General features: G+C 41.6%; 1 protein-coding gene across 2 annotated transcripts in view; it reads right to left on the bottom strand.

Moving 5' to 3' along the window:
• The window catches only part of LOC140742084 (guanine nucleotide-binding protein G(i) subunit alpha-2), a 338,259-nt gene that overhangs the window by 214,146 nt on the left and 98,222 nt on the right, over positions 1-25,891 (bottom strand). The window contains exon 1 of one of the 2 annotated variants that reach the window (XM_073072912.1): positions 20,739-20,802. The exons of the other annotated variant lie outside the window; for it this stretch is intronic. The gene's annotated coding sequence lies outside the window, so the exon portion shown is untranslated. Of the gene's footprint in view, positions 1-20,738; positions 20,803-25,891 lie in introns of those variants that run through there. 2 annotated transcript variants of the gene reach the window in all.

Below are 25,891 nucleotides of genomic sequence, written 5' to 3'. Positions count from 1 at the left end.
GCCCCAGCCAAACTAAACTTCCTGTCATCAAATCTCAGAGGATCTATCCTGAACCCAACAACTGCTCAATCACAAAGAAGCCATGCCGACGGTTTGATACGTAACCAAAAACCCGACAGATGTACTGTGGAGAGCATTCTGACTGGTATGGAGGGTCCAAAACACGGGATCAAAAGAAGATGCAGAGGGCTCTAGACTCGGGCAACTCCACCATGGGCACTAGCCTCCCCACCATCTTCAAAAGGTGGTGCCTCAATAGAGCTGCATCTATTAAGGACCCCAAATATTTAGGCCATGCCATTCCTCTTCTAATCACCATCATCGGGGAAGAGATACAGGAGCTTGAAGACGCTCATTTTCCCCTCCGCCAGTAGATTTCTGAACTGTACACATATACTACCTACTATTTTGATCTTTTTTATATTTCATATAGTAATCTAGAGAAATTTATGCGTTGTACTGCTTCTGCAATACAACACATTTCACAACATGTCAGTAATAATAAACCTGATTCTCATTAAATATTTCCATTCACGAACTGAAAATAGAGGGAGGGGGTGGGGCGCATGAGGGGGCGCGAGAGAGTGAACCATATTTCAGTGATCAACACGCAGTGTTACATTCACTTTTTGATTTGACAATAACTAGTCATAGTTTATCCTTGTCACTCGGCCAGCACAGACTTTATGGGCTGAAGAACCTGTTCCTGTGATATATTGTACAATGCTCAATTTACATAATTTACAAGCATATTCAACTATATGTTAATACTGTAATACTTCTACATTTCAGATGCACATGCAATTTGGATAATACAAGCCATAAAGTGTAATACCTATGCAAATCTGCTACCTTGAGCAATTATAGAAACATAGAAAACCTACAGCACAATACAGGCCCTTCGGCCCACAATGCTGTGCCGAACATGTACTTACTTTAGAAATCAACAAGGATTACCCATAGCCCTCTATCTTTCTAATCTCCACGTACCTCTCCAGGGGCCTCTTAAAACACCCTATAATATCTGCCTCCACCACAGTCACCGGCAGCCCATTCCATGCACTCACCTCTCTCTGCGTAAAAACTTACTTGACATCCCCTCTGTACCTACATCCAAGCACCTTAAAACTGTGTCCTCTCCATGTTAGCCATTTCAGCCCTGGGGGGAGAAAACCTCTGCCTATCCACATGATCAATTATCTTACATACCTCTGTCAGGGCACTTCTCATCCTCCGTCGCTCTATGGAGGAAAGGCCGAGTTCACTCAATCTATTCTCGTAATTATAACCAGGGACCATAGAAAAACTGAAATTCTTGGCCTTAGATACCACCTGGCCCTTTGCATCCAATTGACCCAATCCAGCCTTAGTAAGATATCATACTTATCCCTCTACCTCAATCCAAGTTCCCATATAGGTACAGAGAAAAAAGAGAAGCCACATTATGGTATATATAGCATACTGGTTAAGTTACTGAACCAGAAGCCAGAATTCATCATCGAACCTGGATGAGTGTGCTGCAGTTGTTACCAACCTCATTAAACCCTGGCTGGATGAGTGTGTGCCTACTAAGACTTACTGGTCATACCCAAACCAAAAGCTGTGCATGGACCAGGAAGTATGTCGTCTGAAGGCTAGATCTGTGGCACTCAAGTCTGGCAACCCAGGCCTGTACCACAAAACCAGGTATGATTTGCAGAGGGCTATTTCAAAGGCGAAGAGACAATTCCGAACGAGGTTGGAAGTGACATCGGAAGCAGGACAACTCTAACAGGGTTTGCAACACATTACTTCCTACAAAGCGAAACCCGAATAGCATGAATGGCAGCGATGCTTCACTACCAGATGAACTCAACGCCTTCTATGCCCACTTTGAAAGGGAGAACACAACTACAGCTGTGAAGATCCCTGCTGCACATGATGACCCTGTGATCTCTGTCTCAGAGGCCGATGTTAGACTGTCTATAAAGAGAGTGAACCCTCGCAAGGCAGCAGATCCCAATGGAGGACCTGGTAAGGCTCTGAAAACCTCTGTAGGTTTTCCATGTTTCTATGTTAACTAGTGGAGTGGTGCCACAGCAACAACCTGGCACTCAATGTCAGTAAGACGAAAGAGCTGATTGTGGACTTCAAGAAGGGGAAGATGATGGAACACATACCAATCCTCATAGAGGGATCAAAGTGAAGAGAGTGAGCAGTTTCAACTTCCTCGGTGTTAAGATCTCTGAGGATCTAACCTGTTCCCAGTATACCAATGTAGTTATAAAGAAGGAAAGACAGCAGCTATACTTCATTACGTTTGAAGAGATTTGGCATGTCAATACACTCAACTTCCTACTGCACAGGACTGAAAGAAGGTGCAGAGGGTCATAAATTTAGTCCACTCCATCTTGGGTACTAGCCTACAAAGTACCCAGGACATCTTCAAGGAGCGGTGTCTCAGAAAGGCAGCGTCCAGTATTAAAGACCTCCAGCACACAGGGCATGCCCTTTTCTCACTGTTACCATCAGGTAGGAGGTACAGACGCCTGAAGGCACACACTCAGCAATTCAGGAACAGCTTCTTCCCCGGGCCATCCAATTCCTAAATTCTACATTGAACCCTTGGACACTACCTCACTTTTTCTAAAAATACACAGTATTTCTGTCTTTTGCACATTTTAAAATCTATTCAATACAAGTATACTGTAATGGTCACGTTGTTGGAGAGGTACGCTAGCGTAGTGGTTAGCGCAATGCTATTACAGCATCAGGGACTGAGGTTCCATTCCCACCATTGTCTATAGGGAGCTTATGGTCTCCCCGTGACCACATGGGTTTCCTCTTGGTGCTTTCGTTTCCACACACATTTCAAAGACATGAGGTAGTAGGTTAATTGGTTACATGGGTCTTTTTGGACACTGCTGACTTGTTGGGCTGGAAGAGTTAGTTATTGTGCATGTATATCTAAATTTTAAAAATCTGACATACAAACATCAAAGAAATTCATTACATCAAACTTCCAGTCCACCGAGGAGTTCAAAGCTGGGGAACTCGCCATGTGGAACATTCCTTGTACCTCCTCCCATTCCCAAGCCCACTCAAGCAGGAACGGACTGGAAGTAGATTTGCAGAGGCCAATGTTGCAGCTTGTGTCTCCAACAAATATACACAGAAAACAAGCCCTGTTTTATTTCCAGGCACAAATTGTTTATAGTTTTTCCCGCAGCTGCTAGTTTAAACAAATCAAAGCTCTTAATTTTTTTTCTCCCCCTTTTTTTTTATGAAAGACAACAATAATCCTTTGATAGTCACAGTATGAACAAGTCTTTCATGCTACATAAATCTTCCAGCAGTCAAGCAATAAACAAGGCGGGAGAGCAGGAACACTAATCCACTTTTGTCACCCAGTGAACAATGGTAGATGTGTTACTGACTCTTTTGCTGTCAAAGTACGTTCTACATGGTATGATAATCAGCCACCCATTTCAGCCCAGATATAAACACCCATGACGATATCCAAGGTAAAGATCAGTCATTCCACTTGTAAAGATGAAAAATAACATCAAGTTATCCTGCAAGATATTGAAGCTCAAGTTGGGAATGAGACTGCTTTAAGCCAACAGACTCAGAAGAACTGCATTTTTAACAGATTGTATTATGTAATCCACAAACACCATTTCACTTTGTTAACCCAAGTGTGCTTCAGTGGTGTACAGAACTCAGCATCAGCATTAACTAATGCAATGGACCAAACAGCCATCACTTGCGGTATAAAAATATTCTAATTTTAAAAAAATAATTTCTTGTCAGTGAAGGATCTGCAACAATGCAGTTAAAGATACAAAGTCAGAGGATCCAGGTTAATTGGGCCAGCTGCTTATCTGGGACTTTCAAAGAACACATATTAATGGAGAAATTAGCAGGGAGCCCCTTTGTTTCTTTGGGACACCAAGCCACTTAACTGGGACACAAGACTGTTGCAGCAGAGTGTTTGGCCACTTGGGCCTGTACTCACTGGAATTTAGAAGAATCAGTGGGAATCATAGAACACTCCAGCACAGAGAAACAGACCCATTTGCCCAAATAGTCTGTGCCAAACTATTACTTTGCTCAGTCCTATCGACATGCACGCTGACCATAGCCCTCCGTACTATCCACATATCTGACCAAATTTCTCTTAAATGTTGAAATCAACCCTGCATGCACCACTTCCGCTGGCAGCTCATTCCACACTCTCACCACCTTCTGAGTGAAGTTCCCTCTCATGTCACCCTTCACTCTTAACCCATGACCTCCAGTTGTAGTCTCACCCAAACTCAGTGGAAAAAGCTTGCCCTACCTATACTCTCAATTTTGTATACCTCTATTATATCTCCCTTTATTGTCCTACATTCCAGGGAATAAGCATTCTCTATAACACCAAATGAAAAGATTTTGCTCATCTTATCACATCCCTGATACTTCTACCCACTGATCATCATTAAATGTATGCTTCTAACATTTTGACCACATAGTTAAGAAAAATAAAAATCAGTACTTTGCACTTATCTAGGCCCCTCAATTTTACTCACCTCCTCTCAGCTTCCCTGTTACAAAAAAAACCAATTACTGCTTGTGCAATTTTTCCTCTTAGCTAACATTTTCCAGTCCTGGAATTAGCTAGGAATTTCCACTGCAGTGCAGCCATAGCACTGTTCTAGAAATACAGCTTGCTCCTTAAACATTTATTCATCAGGCTGCTGCAGGTTTAGAGTCTTGCCCTTGATATTCTTTTAGGTATAACAGAGCTTGACACTGCATGAATCCTTCAGTAGGAAATCATTCACACCACCAATATTTAACAGTACAACTCATGAGTTTTGCAATAACTTGGATTTACAAATACCTTCAAGGTCATTATTAAGAGATACAGCACAGAACAGGCTCTCCTGTCCCACACTGCTCAGCAAACCACCAATTTAATCCCTTGCTCAATCACAGACAATTAACAATGGCCAATTTAGCTACTAACTGGTCTATCTTTGGACTATGGGAGAAAACCAGAGGACTGGAGAAAACCCACATATTTCATATGGAGGACAGACAGACACTCCTTACAGAGGACACTGGGATTGAACTCTAAATTCCAATGCCCAGAGTTGTAACAGCGTCACGCTAACCACTGCACTACTGTGGTGCCTAAGTAACACAGAACAATTCGTAAGTTTTACAATAACTTGCATTTATACAACACCTACTAGGTCAAAATATCCTGAGGAGTTTTACAAGACAACCAGACGAGGACGACATTAGAATAGGTGACTAAAAACCACTTTGTATGTCAATAACACACACACACACACACAAAGTGCTGGAGGAACTCAGCACTTTGAAAAGGAAGCAGTTGATGTTGAGTCGAGAACATTCATCGGGACTCTTGCTTGGTGACAGGGAGATCTTAGAAGGGAACACTACCAAGTCTTTGGGTGAAGTAGCTCCAGCCATGGGTAATAATAACGTTCCCTATGATTGCTCAAGCATTCAAGCCTCGTGTTATCTCAATCTTTCCAAAGTACCAAAATTCAATATTGTTGATGTCATTTCCAGTATAAGTGAAAAAGAAAGCAAAATAATTGTTACTCCAGGATCCAATGTAGCACAAAAAAAAAAACAAAAAGGTTAAAGAAAATAATAAAACACAATATTAATACATATAGCTTACAGTATACATGTACGCTGATTGTATATCCATAAAGTGATACAACGCTGAACGTAAGGTGACTGATGGGAATTAATAAAGTAGTGGTGGAGTTAGTGGGTGGAGATGTTGATCAGTCTTATTACTTCAAGATGCAGCAAGAATAAAGTTGGTACAAGACATCAAAGGATATACTTTAAATCGAAAGGAGAGGCAGGAAGGCATAAGTGGTGGTGTGGCTCTATTGGCAAGAGATGGAAATACATCTTTAGAAAGAACTGACAGGGGGTCAGATAATGTTGAATCTTTGTGGGTGGAGTTAAGAAACTGCAAGGGTAAAAGATATATATAGACCTACAAATAGTAGCCAACATGTAGGGTTGAGATTACAAAGGGAGCTGGAAAAGGCATGTAATAAGGGTAATGACACAATTGTATGGGTGACTTCAATGTGCAAAGAGATTGGGTAAATCAGATTGGTGTCAGATTGCAAGAGGGGGAATTTGTTGAATGCCTACGAGATGCCTTTTTAGAGCAGCTTGTGCTTCAGCCTGCTTGAGGCATGAGAGAGGAGCTTGCCCAGATGGATTGGAGGGGGATACTGGCAGGGATGACAGCAAAATAGAGATGGCTGAAGTTTCTGGGAATAGTTCACAAGGCACAGGATAGATATGTTCCACAGAAGAAGTTCTCAAATGGCAGAGTTAGGCAACCATGGTTGACAAGGGAAGTTAAGGACTGTATAAACAACAAGGGCATACTCAGTAGCAAAAGTGAGTGGGAAGTTGGATGATTGGTAATCTTTAAAATCCATCCAAAAAAACTAAAAAACCTACAAGGTAAAAGATGAAGAGGGCAAACTAGCCAATAATAACAAGCAGGATACCATAATTTTTTTCAGTTATATAAAGAGTAAAAGGGAGACAAAAGTTGACATTGAACCACCAGAAAATGATGTTGGCGAAGTAGTAATGGGGTGAAAGAAATGGCAGATGAACTTAACAAGTATTCTGCTTCAGTCTTCACTGTGGAACACACTAGCAGTGTGCCAGAGGTCCAGGGTCAGGGAGCAAGAGTGAGTGCCATTGCTATTTCAAAGGAAAAAGTGTTAGGCAAACTCGAAGATCTTACGATGGATAAGTCACCTAGACCAGATGGACTACATCCCAGAGACTTGAGAGGGGTTGCTGAAGAGATAATGGATGCATTGGTCATGATCTTTCAGGATTCTGGTACGGTCCCGGAGGACTGGAAAATTGCAAATGTCACTCCACTCTTTAAGAAGGGAGGAAAGCAAAACAAAAAGGAAATTATAGGCCAGTTAGCCTAACTTCACTAGTTGGGAAAGTATTGGAGTCCATCATTAAGGACAAGGTTTCAAGGTACTTGGAGACTAATGATAAAATAAGTCAAAGTCAGCAAGGTTTCTGTAAAGGGAAATCTTGCCTGACAAATACATTAGAGTTCTTTGAGGAAGTAACCAGTAGGGTGGACAAATGAGAGGCAGTAGATGCAATTTACTTGGATTTTCAGTAGGCACGATAAGATGCCACACATCAGCCTGCTTAACAAGGTAAAAATCCTATGGCATTACAGGAAAGATACTGGCATAGATAGAGGAATGGCAGTCAGGTAGGAGGCAGCAAGTGGGAATAAAGGGAGCCTTTCCTGTTGGCTGCCAGTGACTAGTGGTGTTCCTCAGGGGCCACATTGTTTGTCAACAACTTAGATTGTGGTATTAATAGCTTTGTGGCAAAGTTTTACGGATAATACAAAGATAGCTGAAGAGGTAGGCACTACTGAGGAAGCAATGCAATTGCAGCAGGACCTAGGAAAAACTGGAAGAATGGGCAAAAAAAGTGCCAGATGGAATACAGTTTTGGGAAATGTATGATAACACACTTTGGTAAAAGGAACAATAGTGTGGACTATTATCTAAATGGGGAGAAGGTTCAAACTTCCGAGTCTTCGTGCAAGACTCCCAGAAGGTTAATTTACAGGTTAAATCTGTGGTAAAGAATGCAAATGTAATGTTGGCATTTATTTCGAGGGGAAGAGAATATAAAAGCAAGGAGACAATGCTGAGACTTCATAAGACTCTAGTCAGGCCGCACTTGAAGTGTTGTCAACAGTTTTGGACCCCATATCTCAGAATGGATGTGCTGTCATTGGAGAGGGTCCAGAGGAGATTCACAAGGAGGATTCCAGGAATGGAGTGGTTAACATACGAGGAGGGTTTGATAGCTTTGGGCCTGTACTCACTGGAATTTAGAAGAATGCGTGGGAATTTCATTGAAACCAACAGACTGTTAAAAGGACCAGATACGTTGGATATGGAGAGGATGTTTCCTATGGTGGGGGCATCCAGAACTAAAGAACACAACCTCAAAATTGAGGGACAACATTTTAGAATGAAGGAAAGGATTTCTTTCTGCCAGCAAGTAGTGAATCTGTGGAATGCCCTGCTACAGACTGAGGTGGAGGCTAAGTCAGTGCACACATTTCAGGCAGAAGTTGATAGTTTCCTGATCGGTCAGGGGATTAAAGGAAACTGACAGCATTACCTTCATGGACCCTGTAGAGTTTACAGATGTTTGCTGTCTTGAGGCACATTAGGGTGGATAAAAATAAAAATAAACCAGGAAATTATAGGCTGAGCCTGACAACAGTAGTGGGAAAGTTATTTGTATAGACATACTTATTAGGGATAGTCAGCATGGCCTCATTGGTCATATCTAACCAATCTTACAGAGATTGATCTTAAAGATGATAAAGGCAAGGCAGTGAATGCTGTCTGCAGGGACTTTAGCATGATATTTGACAGGATCCTGCATGGGAGTTTGGTCAAGAAGCTTCAGTTGCTCTACATTCAAGATGAGGTAGCAAATTGGGTTAGACATTGGATTTGTGGGAGAAGCCAGAGAGCAAAAGTAGATGGTTGCTTCTCTGACGAGGCCTATGACGAGTGAAGTGCTGCAGGGATTGAACCTTGGTCCACTGTTGTTTGTCATCTGTATCCATGATCTGGATGATAATGTTGCTAACTGGATCAGCAAATTTGAGGATGACACTAAGATTGGGAGCGTAGTGGACAGTGAGCAAGACCATCAAAGCTTGCAGCTAAATCTGGACCAACTGGAAATATTGCTGAATTTTCTATGACTAGATAACATCTGGTCTACAAAGAACAAAACTTCATGTTAAGCAGTTGCATACTCAATATCTTACTTTCTAAAAATAAATATGCAAAATACAATTTGTTCTGATAAGCACTGTTTTTTTAAAGTAACTTTTTCAAATCCTTCCAATGGGCAAAATTGTCTTAATAAATATCAAAACATGCCACAGATCCAACGATCACTAAATTAACCAATTCAAACAAGTACATGGGAAAATGTTTGGGCACATGTGGTGTCTCTTAATTGCATCTGCCATTTTGACGGAGCTATTGACTTCAGTACACTAGACTGCAAGATCCTGCTAATGACCATGAATGCATTCTGAGAATGACACATTCAAGTGAATAGGTTCACTCTCTGTAGTACAGAACCTCATCAGCTGTTTATATTACTGCAACACACAGCTCGAACCACATCATAAAGTTTGCCAATGACACAACCGTGGTGGGTCTCATCAGCAAGAACGACGAGTCAGCATACAGAGAGGAGGTGCAGCAGCTAACGGACTGGTGCAGAGCCAACAACCTGTCCCTGAATGTGAACAAAAGAGATGGCTGTTGACTTCAGGAGGGCACGGAGCAACCACTCTCTGCTGATCATCAACGGCTCCTCAGTAGAGGTCGTTAAGAGCACCAAATTTCTTGGTGTTCACTTGGCGAAGAATCTCACCTGGTCCCTCAACACCAGCTCCATAGCAAAGAAAGCCCAGCAGCGTCTCTACTATCTGCGAAGGCTGAGGAAAGTCCATCTCCCAACCCCCCCATCCTCATCACATTCTACAGGGGTTGTATTGAGAGCATCCTGAGAAGCTGCATCACTGCCTGGTTCGGAAATTGCACCATCTCGGATCGCAAGACCCTGCAGCAGATAGTGAGGTCAGCTGAGAAGATAATCGGGGTCTCTCTTCCCGCCATTACAGACATTTACACTATACGCTGCATCCGCAAAGCAAACAGCATTATGAAGGACACCACGCACCCCTCGTACAAACTCTTTTCCCTCCAGCCATTTGGGAAAAGGCACCAAAGCATTCGGGCTCTGACGACCAGACTATGTAACAATTTCTTCCCCCAAGCCATCAAACTCCTCAATACCCAGAGCCTGGACTGACACCAACTTATTGCCCTCTACTGTGCCTATTGTCTTATTACTTATTGTAATGCCTGCACTGTTTTGTGCACTTTATGCAGTCCTGGATAGGTCTGTAGTCTAGTGTAGTTTTTTTCTACGTTGTTTTTACGTAGTTCAGTGTAGTTTTTGTACTGTTTCATGTAGCACCATGGTCCTGAAAAACGTTGTCGTATTTTTACAGTACACAGTACGCAGTTATGGTTGAAATGACAATAAAAAGTGACTTGACTTGATATTCCTCACTATTGAGTTTACTATTAATTAACCTTCACCATAGATTAAAGATCAGCTTCATTTTTTCACTTTATCAACAACCAAGTCCAGCTCCTGGTCTTCATAAACAAGAGAAAATCTGCAGATGTTGTAAATCCAAACAACACACTCCAGCATTTTGTATGTGTTGCCTGGCTTCCGTGTGTGGCTTAGCCATGAAGCCCAGAAGAACCATTTCTGCTGACGGGAAAAAGGCAAAGGTAGGTTACACGCACCTTAAAACTAGTTGCTTCAGGGCTTATCAGCTGTAGTTGGCAGCTCACCTAGAGCAAAAAAAAACTGAAAAACTCTGATCTCAAACCTACACTGCCTTGTGGCTATACCCACTCAAGGGAAAGGCTTCAGGAGAAAACTCGAGGAAAAATCCAGAGCTGGAGTCCCAAAGGTTGTCCTACATGGAATTCAATATTGACTATCAACTTCCATGATGATGCTGGTGCCAAACTGTATCTGTCAGCTATTCCCTCAGCTGCAGGGAGAGAGGGTGCCTTCTGCATGGGCAACAGCTTGCTCTCCATACTGTACTGCCCCGGCTTGCATATCATGAGAACAGCAAGGATGCAACAGCCATGGTCGACTTCAAGCAGTGGAGAGCCTCTCCATGGACGGAGAAACACAAACATCCAGTAAAATGCACCATCTGCATTAATAACCAAAAGTGGGAATTGTGCTGAGGGCAGACAGCAAGTGTTGCTTTCAGTACCTGAACAGTCTGCCCATAACATACTCATCCTGATTCATGTGTCTTTGGAAAGTAGAAGGAAACTGGAGTTCAGAAACCCATGCGGTCATAGGAAGAACATGCAAACATTTTATGGACAACACGGGGAAATCAAACTCCAACTGGTGATTGCTGACGTTGTAAAGCAATTGCTATGCTACCATGCCAGTCATTCAAGTGAACAAGCTCAGTCTCCATACTGAACAACTTCTCATCGGCTGTTTGCTTTCCTTACTACCCTGTGTTTACAAGACCTCTATTATTTAACCCTTATTGAATACAAACTGATAATCTGCTTTTCATCATGCTCACCTCTTTAAGTAGACCTTCTCTTGTGGCTTTGACGTTCATTTTCTCAATCACAAATTAAACCATCGCTGATCATTTCCTTAAACCCCAATCCTGCATGGCTCCAAAGAGCGCCATATGATGTCATTAGGCTCTATAATGAGTCAGCCTATAGTCGGGGAAGTGATGACCTGCTCCTGTTTGAGGTAATTTATTTTTTTATTCTTTCAACCTCTGTTCTAATATTTAAATCCATGCACTTGTAATGCTACTGTGATGCTGGAATTTCCTTTGGGATCAAATAAGTATCTATATCAATCAGGTTGGAGGCAACACACGATTTGAGACACAAAGGAGACTTCAGATGCTGTAAATCTGGATCAACATCCAAATGCTGGGGGAACTCAGAAGGCCAGGCAGCATCTATGGAAGGAAATGAACAGTGACATTTTGGACCAAGGCCCTTCATCAGAAGAGTGGTGAAAGATTGATACGATTCAGGAAAAAGAGCATCTTTTCCTGTCAATCACTGCTCTAACTTGAACAGGATGCACTGAATGAAGGCTGTTCAATGGACCGAGAAAAAATTTGTGCGTGAACAAATCCACCCTGAAACAAATGTGGACTGTGATAAACACACAGAAAACACACCAAGCAACTCAAAGGGAATCATGTTTTACGAAGCCAACGGAGACATCCCCACTCTGCCAATAATTAATGTACAAGCCAGCATTGGGAGAAATCTTCATTCCCCCTCCACCTTCACAAGTAAATATTTTTTGTGGAATTGGCATTTCCATTTGAACTTTAATTTGTTGTGTGCTGTTGAAGCATGGAACATAAACATAGAAATCTTTAAAGCACATTTTCCAGAAAAAAATCTTCAAACTCGCCCAGCAGTCAGAATTTTAAATTGAATTTAAAAGTAAAGATATTTTGGTGTCCCCCATAATCTATCATTCCAGATATAATCACACTAAAGCTTGCACTTACATAAGTTTCAGAAGGATCTGAATTTGACTAATACTTTACATCTTGCAGGAGTGCAAATTTATATATGTCTGGACTACCAGCAAACAAGGTGAATTCAGCTAATGTTACCAACTCCGTTAAAGGGAAGTCTGTGCCTTCACATTCCATATCTATGCAGTAGTTAAAACAAGCATTCCAGGAACACAGGGCATCTAAGATACAACACCATTCAAATACACAGACTTAACTCCATCAAACGGTTGAGTAATGGATATCTGTACTGCATTAAAGTGTGGTCTAAGTCTATGCTAACCAGTGGAACCTATCCCCTTCACACCCCATCATGAAATTTAAAAGGGAATTCCAGAAACTGAACCAAATTTCCTGGCACACAACAGATCCTTTGACTAAAGGCCAACATTTAATAATAAGAATTTTACTGTCCATCCCTCCAATCCTGTGCAAACAACCATTGGTTTATATGATCGCATAGCCTTACCAGAATCAGGTCATAACTGGGATTCAAGATATGGCATTATTGTTGACAGCCTCTGTTTGGGGGGAGGGGTGAGGAGTTGCCAAGTCAATTCATCGACAATCTCAGGATACCCACTCAGCACACAAGTTCTTCATTCCACAATGCTTAATTCTAATAAGCTTCTTCAAAACTACCCTAACCCATCCCTCCTCTCTTTCGGCCTCGGTGTTGCCTCAAGTTGATTGTGTATATAAATTCCTGGATGGGAAACTGCAGGCTGCACGGTTCAAAAGTTCAAAATTCTAAGTAACTTTATTATTAAAGCCCAATTTCACCATATACAAACCTGAGATTCATTTTCTTGCAGGCACTCATAGAAAATACAAAGAATCAATGAAAGGCCATACCCAATAAGACAGACAAACATTGTGCAAAAAACAAAACTCTGCAAATACAAAAAGGAGAAAATATTACAAAAATTAATAAACAATAAATATTGATTGAGAACATGAGATGAAGAGTCCTTGAAAGAGAGTCCATAAGTTGTGGGAACAGTTCAGTATCCCCTCTGGTTCAAGAGCCTGATGGCTGAGGGGTAATAACTGCTCCTGAAATTGACGTGGGGCCTGAGGCTCCTGTATCTTCTTCTCAATGGCAGCAGCAAGAAGAGAGCATTGCCTGGACAGTGGGGATCTTTGATGGTGGTCTCCGCTTTCCTGCAACAGCTCTGTGTAGTTGTGCTCAGTGGTGGGGGAGAGACATTATGAAGAAGGAGAAGATTTCAAGGGGATCTGAGAGGCAAGCTTCCCATTCTCCCCCCAACCCCTATACAGAAAACGGCAAGTATATGGATCAAGCTTACAGAGGAAATGGTAGATGGAGGTACAACAGTACTTAAGACATTTAGACAGCTTTATGGATGGAAAAGGTTTAGGGAGTTGGAGACCAAATGCAGGCAAATGGGACTACTTAGGAAAGGACTTTCAAAGGAATGGATGAAATGGGCCTATTTCCATACTGTATAATACTATGAATCTGAAGTGGTATGACATCCCATTGACGATCCCGAGATATTTACAATACCACTACAGCAGGGGTCCCCAACCTGGGGCTCACAGATACCTCATGTTAATGATAGGGGCCCATGGCACAAAGGTTGACAACCCCTGCATAAGCAAGACAGACCATAAAACAATTCTGAACAGGCCATTTGGCCCACAATGTGCCAAACTATTCAGAGATCAATCTAACTCTCCTCTACTACATAACCCTCCACTTTTCTACCATCCATTAAGAGTTTCTAAAATGGCCTTAATATATCTGCCTCTACCACCATCCCTGGCAGGGCATTCCATGCGTTCACCATTCTGTTTAAAAAAAGCTTACCTTTGATATAACAGAAACCATGAATTTTGTAATACATTTAATCAAAGTATATTTCTCCAAATCAGTGAAATATAGAGCTCCCAACCTTTATGCCATGGGCCTCTACCATTAGCCAAGGGATCCATTGACCCTAGGTTGGTGCCTCTGCTCTAAATGAATCCATTGCCAAACTCCTCACTCAAACTGTATCGTAACCCATTAGATTGGCTCATGCAAGATGCCAATTATGGAACTGGGAAAGTAGTAGATATGTAATTAAATGTGAGGCAACAGTGGGAATGCAGTTAAGTGTGGAGACCCTCCATTGGTCAGTGTTGTCCATGGTGACATGTGTACTTAGATATCATTTACTTTGAACTTTCGATGTTCCATCCGAACTGTCTACACAAGCAAGGGCAGTACACTATGGAGAGCAAGCTGTTGCCCATGCAGAAGGCTCCTCTTCTCCATGCAGTTGATGAATCCAAAGGAATGATAAAGACTATTACAGTTTGGCACCAGTGATTTCACATGAGCTGCCAGTTAGCGTTTAACTCAACGCAGGATTGTCTGAGGGATTCCATCTCCAGATTCCGGGTTTACTCCTGAAGCCTTCCCCATGAGTGGGTACAGCCACAAGGCCACAGAGCAGAGGAGTTTTCCATCTCCAAGAAGAGCTGCCCATGTATCCAACAATCAAATGTGCTCCTAGGTAAAAGTATCGATGATACAAAACCAAATAAAATCAAAAAATACTGGAAAGACTGTCGAGCAGCATCAGTCAGGGGAGAACCAGAGTCAACTTTTCAGATCAAGGGCTCTGGAGGGGAGAAATGAGAAAATAAAAAAGGGAAGAGTGGAGAGATCAAAGGAACATCCAAAGCAGGGTGAAGGCCAAAGTTATCCTATAACTTTATCAAAGTTTAGCAGTAAAGGGACAGTAAAAGAGAAAATTGTGAGTGAAAAGTATAGCCACAGGTACGTCTGGATGCATGAACAAGGACTGATAGAATTGAATTAGATAGCAAGTTCCAAGGGGAGCAACACTATTTTATTCAGAGGCTTTGAACCTGGTTAATGTGATCCATCAGCAGGGATCCTGACAGCACAAGGCCAGATGGCTCACCTAACATCCCAACTTTGCACACGTTGGTGATGCCACAGCTCAGCAACAACACCTCACATGGCAGTACGACAGCTTGTGTACAGTGCTGTATTGTGCAGCACTGCCGCAGACACAGGGCTGCATAGCGCAACAATTCAGAATCAGGTTTATTGTCAGCGGCATCTGTTGGGAAATTTGTTAAGTTAGCAGCAGCAGTACATACTGCAAAAGAAAAAAATAATAAATCAATTAACAGTATATGTATATTGAATAGATTAAAATTGTGCAAAAAGCAGAAATAATTGTATATTTAAAAAGTGAGGTAGTGTTCATGGGTTTAATGTCCATTTAGGAATCAGATGGCAGAGCAGCAGAGGGCATAGCCTCAGGATGGAGGGGTGCTTTTTCAAAACAGATGCAGAGAAACTTTTAACCAAAGGTTAGTGAATTTGTTGCCACGTGCAGCTGTGGAGGCAAGGTCATTGGGTGTACTTAAGGTAGCGATTGACAGGTTTTTGATTGGACATGGTATCAAAGGTTACGGAGAGAAGGAACTGGAGTTGAGGAAGAGACTTTAAAAAAGGTTCAGCCACGACTGAATGGCAGAGCAGACTCAATGGGCCAGACGGCCTAACTCTGCTCCTGTGTCTTTTGGTCTAAGCTGTTCCTGAATCACTGTGTGCCTTCAGGCTTCTGCACTTCCTACCTGATGGCAACAGTGAGAAAAGGGCATGTCCTGGGTGCTGGGGGTCCTTAATGATGGGCGCTGCTTTTCTGAGACACCGCTCCTTGAAGTCGTCCTGGGTACTTTGTAGGTTAGTACCCAAGATAGAGCCAACTAGATTTACAACCCTCTGCAGCTTCGTTCAGTCCTGTGCAGTAGCCCCCCCACCCCCACCCCCTATACCAGACAGTGATGCAGCCTGTCAGAATGCTCTCCATGGTACATCTGTAGAAGTTTTTGAGTGTATTTGTGGACATAACAAATCTCTTCAAACTCCTAATGGAATATAGTCACTGTCTTGCCTTCTTCATAAACTGCATCGATATGTTGGGACCAGGTTAGATCTTCAGAGATCTTGACATCCAGGAACTTGAACCTGCTCACCCTCTTATAGGAGGGATTTAAATTCAGTTTGTAAGCAGAATACTCAAATCTTTTTGACACAAGAGATTTTGCAGTCACTGGAAGTCTTGAACAACAGGCACACAAAATGCTGGAGGAACTCAGCAGGTCAGACAACACCTACAGAGAGGGATAAACAGTCAACATTTTGGCCAAGACCCTTCAGGTCAACAAATCTCATTTTACTTCCCTCTCCAGCTTCCATTAGCATGGCACGACCGTAGCCTTAAAGTGTGTATTTAAAGTGAATTTTAATGTTCTTTTGACAAGTTAATATAAATCTTTTGTTCAGTTTGTGATTGTTTTTCCATATACCACTCACCATTGCCAGTCGATCAGCAAAATCCCCACTTCAATCCAGAGCATAGCAGGCATACTTTATATCACTTTGCACAACTGCAAAGTTTTTCAGTTCTAGTTTATTGTCACCTGACTGTACATATATACAACTAAACAACATTCCTCAAGACCACAATACACAAATCATACACAGTACAGAAAATATAACCATAAATAAGTTAAAATATAATTCAAAATGCCTGCAGTGCACAGCACAGGTAACCATGAACAGCCTGCTGTCCTGACGAGACCACAGTGGTGACAGGTTGCACGGTCTGAGGGAAGAAACTGTTACCAAGTCTGGCACTCCTAATCCTGATGTTCCTGCACCTCCACAGTGGGTCAAAGAGATTGTGAGTTGGGTGGTAGGGATCCTCAATAATGCTTTGGCCCATTCATGAACAACGTTTCTAGTAAGTGTCACAAATACGGAGGGAGAGAGACCCCAATGATCCTCCACGCAGTTTTTACTGTCCTCAGTAGAGGCTTGTGGCCCAATGCCTTATACATTCGTACCACACAATAATGCAGATGGACAGGACATTCTCAATATTGCCCCTTTAAAAAGTTTTTGAATGAGAGCAGGGAGCCTCATATACCTCAATTTCCTCAAAGGTTAGATACCACTATATCTTCTTGACTAATAACAATATTCTGTAGGTCCAAGTTAGATTGTTCCCCTCCACTCCAACAGCAAAGACAATAATTGAGATATCCCAGACATACACAAGTTGTAAGTTACTTCACCGATGCATGCACATCTTATAAATCAATCCTATTCATCATGTACAAATCTGCCATATGCACAAGCTGAGGCAATCGTAGTCATCGCAAATAAAGCCAGGAACTATATTTTGTACTTATTTTACAGTGTTTTAAATTTAAGCGCCATTTCTCAAGATTTTGAGCTCATCCAGGTCCTTCTCCAGATTATGTCTGTGAACTATTCATAACCTGGACAGATTTCAAGTTCAAATATGGAGCTGCAAACAAGAGTTCCTGCCCAGCAAAAGATGCCTGCAGCAGCCGGTTTCCCCAAATACTTGTATGTTTATATGGACCGAGTGCTTGTAACACTACAATGGACTGGTACTAGCTCAATTTGAATTCTCATTTTATAGGCTGTTTCAAAGTTCAAAATAAATTTATTATCATTATTGGTATATTGTGACATATATTGTATGTACTTTGATAATACTCCAAGATAATTTTCTTGCGGGCATTCACAATAAACGCAATAGAATCAATGAAAGCGCACACCCAACAGGGCGGGTAATCAATGTGCGAAAGACAACTGTCCAAACAAAAGAAAAAATAATACTTGAAGGAGAAGGTATAAAGAGTCCCAACAGTAATATCTACAACTTGTCTCATCCCAAAGGAACTACACAATAGCATTAAACACCTAGGGCTACACAGTAATAACTATGTAATACTAGAAAGCCACGATACTAAACACCACTACAAGAGTCGGAACATTCCTAGCAATTGACAAATTACTTGGCTATGCCGTACCTCAGGTTTTATCAGCTTGAGCTGAAAGTTATTTATATAAAAGTAGCAATAATCATTGAGAAAATGAGATGAAGAGACCTTGAAAGGGAGTCCGTACATTGTGGGAAGTTATGTTGGGGGAGTGAAGTTGAATGAAATTATCCCCTCTGGTTTAAAACCCTGATGGTTGAGGGGTAAAAAGTGTTTCTGAACCTCCTACTACCCCTGGCCAATATATAGTTCCCCCACTCATCCAACTGATAGCCTGCAAGACAAATACAACTAATTTCAATCTTGCTGAAGTGAAAGGCAAATATTTTGGCTTGTTTTCCTTGCCTAATGTTTACACCTGGAACAGTGAAACATTGGAGAGAGGGGTATATGGGGTGGTGGTGAAGGGAAAACCAGGAAGGAGAGGCGAGAACAAGGGGTGAAAAGATCAATGGTGGGCAGGAGATGGTAAAGGAGAGACTACTTCTAACTGTGATTCAATCTCAGGCTAGGTTAGAGTCCAGAAGCAAAAAAAACAAATGCTGGAAAAGTGTGATGCCACAGTAGTGTAGAGGTTAGCATAACATTATTACAGCTCAAGGCATCAGAGTTCGGTCTGCACCATGGTCTGCAAGAAATTTGTACATCTTCCCCGTGAAAGTATGGATTTCCTCCAGATGCTCCAGTTTTCTCCCACATACAGGCAGTCCCCGGATTACGAACGAGTTCCGTTCCTGAGTCAGTCTTTAAGTCGGATTTGTATGCAAGTCGGAACAAGCACATTGGGTATTATTAAATGTCAGTTAGTCAAACTTTTGTCTTAGTACATAGTATGTATTTTACCTTTCTATGCATATAAAGCACTTAAGAAATGTATGTATTCCAATAATTAAACCACTGCGTTGCTTAGTAATAATTGGAGCTTTCATCGGGGCAGGGCCTTTCACATACTCCATTATTCTCACTTTATCCTTCATCCTTTAAAATTGTTCCGATCGTTGACCGACTGTAGCCTAACGCTTTTCCAATGACCGATGGCGTTTCACCCCTTTCCAAACGCTTTATAATTTCCACTTTATTTTCAATCACAATCGTTTCCCGTCAATGGAACAGAAACACTGCGGGCGGTGGGTCCCGAGCTGCGCCAGCTCCCGAGGTCCGCTGGGTCCTAAGGACCACCGCACTGAATTCCCCGGGTCCTAAAGTCCACCGCACTGAGACAGGTTAAATGGGACAAGTGTGGGCTGTGCTGGGTTTGCGTATTTGATCCTCCTCAATATTCTGCATGGAATTTAAACTGGAGGTGGCAGTGTTTTTTTTTTTACAAGGTCGAGTTGCGAGCTCGACATCAACCTGGCACGCTTGGGAGCAGTCTGTCACTGGATTGAACTCGGGAACCGCCGTTATCGAGCCCAGTGCTGATCTCACTGTGCCACCAGACGACCGGAAAAGGATGGGGGGTGCTCAGGGTAAATCTTGCTAAGAAAAATTTAAGCCAAATACAAATTTACACACTCACAGTGTCAATGGCAACGACTTAAAATGGTGGAAGGCGTCGCGATCTGACTTAAAATGGCGGACGGCATTGCGATCCGACTTAAAATGGCAGACGGCGTCACGATCCGACTTAAAATGGCAGACGGTGTCGCGATCCGACTTAAAATGGCAGACAGAGTTCTCCTTCCTCGGTTCGTAAATCAGATGTTCGTAAACTCAGGGACGACCTGTACTAAATTATTCTGGACAGTAGATCATTGTAAATTGTCCTGAGATAAGGCTAGGGTTAAATTGGTGGTCTGGGTGTTGCAACTCAAAGGGCCGGAAGAGCCTGCTCCACGTAGAATCTCAAAATAATAAACAAAAAGTTCTGATCAGAAAGCAAGAGAGTTAAATTCAGGGTAAAGACCCTTCATTGGAACAGAGAAGGACAGTGGTCTTTGAGTGAAATGCTAATTGCTTTTTTTCAAAGATGCTGCTTGACTTAAGATTTTTCAAGCATTTTATGCTTTCATTTCAGACAATATCTGTAACAGTTGCACCTCAATACTTCTTTTGCATTTATTTTTATATTCTTTACTGTAATGTATAGGAACTTGTGTATTGCATGACATTGCTGCTGTAAAACTAATGTTACAACTGTGTCAGTGATAATAAACTTGATTTGATTCTGTAGTTCCTGTTTGATTTTCATAGGCACACATCTAAGCAGCTTGGTAAATGCTGATTATCTAATCATCACATCGATAATTACTTGTGCAAACTAGCTGCTGCTTTTCCTACAGTAAAATAATGACCTTGTGTTAAAATACATTCGTAAACAAATTTACTTCAGCATTAATTCCAGAAACAGGCCATCAGTGCTGACCCCAGCAGTCCACATGAAAATTAATTTTCAACCTCTTCTCAACAGTTCTCACTGCATAGCAACAAAACAAATGGGAACTAATCTCATCAGAAGCACGCAAACAATATGCAGAAACTCAAGGGAATATATTTATAGATACAGTACAGAATAGGCCCTTCCGGTCCTTCAAGTCTCACCGCTCACCAATCTCCGACCGCCCTGATTTAACCCCGATTTAATCACAGAACAATTTACAATGACCAATTAACCTACCTGGTATGTCTTTGGACTGTGGGAGGAAACTGGAAGACCAGAGAAAGCCCACAGATTCCACGAGGAGGACATAAAAACACTCTGTACAGATGATGTTGGACTGATCTCCAACTCGACACCCCGAGCTGTAACAGAGTCATGCTACCATGGCATCCAAAGCTATTTCATTCTTTTCAAGTGTTCCGAAAGCCAAGATTTTGCACACGCTGCTTGATGATATCTCTCTCCCAGACAGAAGCTCATTCAGTCATGACGTTCAGTTACTTGAACATGCATTCTAAACTTCAATTATTTATTCAGACGCTGTACTGAAGAAACCCTCTGCTCTCCTTCCATTCCATTTTTCAAGCTTTGCCTGATTTTAGGCTCATTATAAATACATCTCCTTCCTGCTCAATTCACTATCTAACGGCTCAGATGTTTCCTCTACTTCTCAATTCGGCTTCCTTGACCTGCTTGAACTGAATTAGATAACGTACATCCTTCCATGTAAACAGAATGAAACCATACTGAAAAAAATCATGAGTCAGGTAAGGTTAACTAAACTAGTTTGAAGACATAACCTTAAAATGAATTAATGCAAGTCTGACTGAAGGTTTGTTGAAAGATGCAGGAATTTTGCTGAAGTCCAAAAAGTAGAAGTATTTGACCACAGGAGAGCGAGATCTGTTTCCCTTGAGTCCTCCACCCATTAATCAAAATGGCAAGATCTTCCAATGAGTTACAAGTCAACAAAAGGGCTCAAATTTCAAGACAGAAAAATTATTGATATTTTGGACTGACAACATTATGTGCACATGCTGATGTCACTCTGGTATTGAAAAGGATTTTAACATTGACTAGAAGCCAGATCATTCAGCCCATGAACCCTGCTATGCCATTCCATCATTGTGAATTATTTTCCTCTCAAAACCATTCTCCTGCCTTCTCCCCATAACCTTTGAAACCCTTACTAATCAAGAACCCATCAACCTCAGCTTTAAATATACTGAATGACTTCGCTTCCAAAGTTGTGGACAGTCTGGGATGCAGAACTTCATCTTCCTGATCGAAGTACAGACTATGCTATTTCAATTTTCATGGAGCTTCCCGCTTTGTGGAAACAATGACAGTCTTTGTCAGGTTCAAGTATTAGTCAGTCTTAGTACGTTCAGAAGCATCAAAAATTTAAACTTTCCATTCATCAGCTATCAATCTTTCAGCCCATTCTGTGCATTTTTGTTAAACTACATGCTTATTGGGCCAGAGTCAGAATTGGCAAAGATTTTATTCAAGGCCAACTGTTTGCACTTACCGTATATCTACACTTACAAATTTCTACAAATGTACTGTGGAGAGCATTTTATCCGGTTGCATCACCATCTGGTATGAAGGGGCCACCCACAGAAGAAGAAAAAGCTGTAGAAAGTGGTAAACTCAACCAGCTTCATCATGGGCACAAAACTCCCCAGCGCCGAGGACACCGAAAAAGGCAAAACCTCATTAAGGACCTCCATCACCCAGGAGCTGCCTCTTCTCATTGCTACCATCAGGGAGGGGGTACAGGAGCCTGAAGACACACACTCAATGTTTCAGCAACAGCTTCTTCTCATCCACCAGATTTCTGAATGGACAATGAAGTCATCATGAACACCATCTCAGCATATTTTTTCTTCTTTTTGCACTACCCATTAAATTTATTTTTATATATCCAGTACTTGCAATTTATAGTTTTTATTATGTATTGCAATGCACTGTTACTGTAAAACAACAAATTCCACAACATATGCCAGTGATATTATACCCGATTCTCATTCTGCTACATGTGCCTTCAATGAACTGCACACTAAACACATGGGCGGACACGAACAAACCCACTGCAGCCCTGTGTCGCCTTCCATTAATTTCATTGCCAATGAAATAGTATTAAAAATGTAATCCTAGTCATAATGGTGGTTCATCCAGCTGTCCATTTGCTCACAATAAGGTCCAGCAGACAAATCAGAATTAATCAAAGTTTCAAAGTAAAAATTATTGAAGTACATATATGGACCATAAATTACCTTGACATGCATTGTAGTTATCCACATTTGTTCAAGAGCCTGATGGCTGAAAGATAGTAACTGTTCTTGAACTTGGTGGTGAGAGTCCTGAGACATTTGTACCTTCTACCTGACAACAGCAGCATGAAAAGAGGCTGGCCTGGGTGGTGAGGATCTTCGATGGTTTCCTAGATGTGCTCAATAGTGCTCAAGAGGGCTTTCTCCATGATATACTGTGCTGAATCCATTACTTTCTGTAGGATTTTCCATTCAAAAGCATTGATGTTCCCATAATCCAGCCAGTCAACACAGTTTCCGCTACACATCTATAGTAGTTTGTCAAAATTTTAATATCATGCCGAATCTCCGCATACCAAATAGACGCGCTGTCAAGCTTTCTTTGCGTTTATGATAGGTTTCTGAGATAGTGACACGCAGGAATTTTAATTTACTGACCCCCTCCGCCTCTGATGAGGACTAGTTCATGGACTTCTGGTTTCCTTTCCTGAAGATCACAACCAGTTCATTGGAATTGCTGACATTTGAGTGAGTTGTTGTTGTTATGACACCACTCAGCCAAATTTTCCATCTCACTCCTGTATGCTGATTCATCACCATCTCTGATACAGCCCACAACAGTGGTGTCATCAACAAACATGAATATGGTGTTGGAGCTGTACTTAACCACACAGCCTTGCCCAAGCAATTTCATTTTAAAGATCTGCCCCAACGTTTTACAAATGTGAGTAGTTGTTTGTCGACTTCAACTTGAATTCACAAGAAACCAAAAAAAATTATGATGTTTGATGCAGACAACTTACACTGCACAATTTACGATGCAGGACCTCATCTCACTTCCACCACTCACTCACTCTTTCCCCATAGAGATTTTAATTAGATTATGCTGCCACATTGTTGAAGCCAGTCCAATTTCTCACTAAATCTAAACCTTATCCAAACTTCAACTGACAATCAACTTCCTGAACAAAATTGGAACAAAAAGATACTTAAAAGTTATTTAGATGAGACATTTGCAAAATATTCTGTTTCTAAGCTGCTCACAACCAACTTGTTGCCGCAAATGGCTATAGGGGCCAAATCTTTGGTTATATTTAAAGTGGAAGTTAATAGGTTTTTATTAGTAAGGGCATTAGGTTACAGGGAGAAGGCAGGGGAATGGGGTTGAGAGGGATAATAAATCAGCCATGATGGAAAGGCAGAACAGACTCTGACTGAATATCCTAAGTCTTATGGACCTATGGTCCTTCTGTTTCTACCAACAAGTATTTTGGCACACTTCTCAAGTGTACTTACTAAAATGAAGTGAATTTGAAGTGTGGTGAACTACATATACCTGTCTGGACACACCCCCTGATGACTGCTCCTGTGGCTCCTCCCACAGACCCCTGTATAAAGGTGATGGAGGTCTGAGCCTGGCCTCTCTGTCTCCAGGATGTAGTATGGTGGTCACTCACTGCTTGTTCCTTCTTCCAGTCAATAAAAGCCGATATCTCGCCTTTACGTCTCAGAGTGAGTTATTGATAGTGCATCATGAAGAGCTGTAGTCAGCAATGGCAGCAGATGCTGAGTGAGCACTTCATGAGCATTTGTGTAATCACCAATTGTTTAAGGGCCTTGATTTCTAGTTTTTGTTCAACTGTGACAAATTACCTGCCACGGTAGATCATCGCACCTAGTTAATGTCTCCGCAGCTGGTATTCAAAACTGGCAATTTGAATGCAGAGAGATAAGGGTACATGAACCTATACTGCAAGGTTCAACTACAGTCTTTCTCACTACCATCAGTCTCTTGAATACAAGATGCTACAGAGAGTAGTGGACTCAGCTCAATAGATTATCGACAAATCTCTCTCCAATAACTTTGCTCAAAAAAGTGTTGTTTGTTTTCTTGTGAATGCCGCTTATCTGATGCTGCTGCACATTTTTGTTTTACTCTGCAAATGTTTCAATGTCTTTATTTTCATCAGCATATATATGAGAGAGGAACAGAATTAGGCTATTCAGCCCACCAAGTCTGTTCTGCCATTCCATGATAGCTGATTTATTACCCCTTTCAATCCCATTCTCCTGCTTTCCCTCCATAGGGGTAACCATAGATTAAAAATCAGAATATTGACCTGGTTGGAGCTCATGGATAACATTCCATTGTGACCCATTTGGACGTTTTCTGGGGCTACTCTGCAGGAATATAATTGCAATGAAAAATATTTGGCAGCTCTCAATAATAACTAAGCAAAAAGGAAATCAGATAGGCAATCCTGCAAGTCTGAATTCTGAAAGTTTACTTTAGAAGCATTTGCTTGCTTTGATAACTAGAAAACAATTGACAGTCAGCTCAGAAAGCCATGGAAGGACAAGAATTTTTATACATTAGAGCAACCTACACATCTCTCCTCAAGATGATCAAATTCCTTTCTATACAGAAGGGAGAGCCTGACTTTGAGAACACATTACTACACTGAGCATAACCGACACTATGGGCAAACAATTTCTCCCTGAACCTCATTAAACAGGCAGTTCCCAAAAGAATGCCATAATTGGACTCCACTCCAAATGCAGACAGTTGTTATTAAAATCACTGCAGAGTATCTGTTCTCACCTAAAGCTAATTTCATCTCCAGAGCTGAACTTTCCACATGTCTAGTCTTTCATTTTGTCTACTCCATCCAGTGGGTAGTTTTCTATAAACTAGTTTGACAAATGATCCATTATAAACTCCCTAGCATATGCTTGCCAAGCCTGTCCTCCTCCTGTTTAAGTCACACCTTTCAATAGATGAGCTAGAATACAGTTTTTGGTGTACTTTCCACAGATGGCCAGTGATACAAAGAACAGTCGATTCCACGGAGATCTGTCAGAAGCAATGATCAGATTTGAAAATTAGTTTCCATCACTCAGCAAGCTCATGGTCAATCCTGAAATGCTTTTTTTTTAAAAAAAATGACTACATTGCTGAAAACTTCCCGAGAGCTTCAAGAAAAGCTTGATTCAGGGGGTCAAAATCAAATGGGAACCTCCACCATTAAGTAGATTTATAGAATAGATTGCATGCACTTGGCACTCAAAGACAATAAAAATCCAACCAAGCTGAACCTACAGCCCTTCCAAATG

Source organism: Hemitrygon akajei, chromosome 19 (genome assembly GCF_048418815.1).
Source record: "Hemitrygon akajei chromosome 19, sHemAka1.3, whole genome shotgun sequence".
In the NCBI taxonomy this organism is placed as follows: Eukaryota; Metazoa; Chordata; class Chondrichthyes; order Myliobatiformes; family Dasyatidae; genus Hemitrygon; species Hemitrygon akajei.
This window is presented reverse-complemented; position numbering and strand designations above follow the sequence as displayed.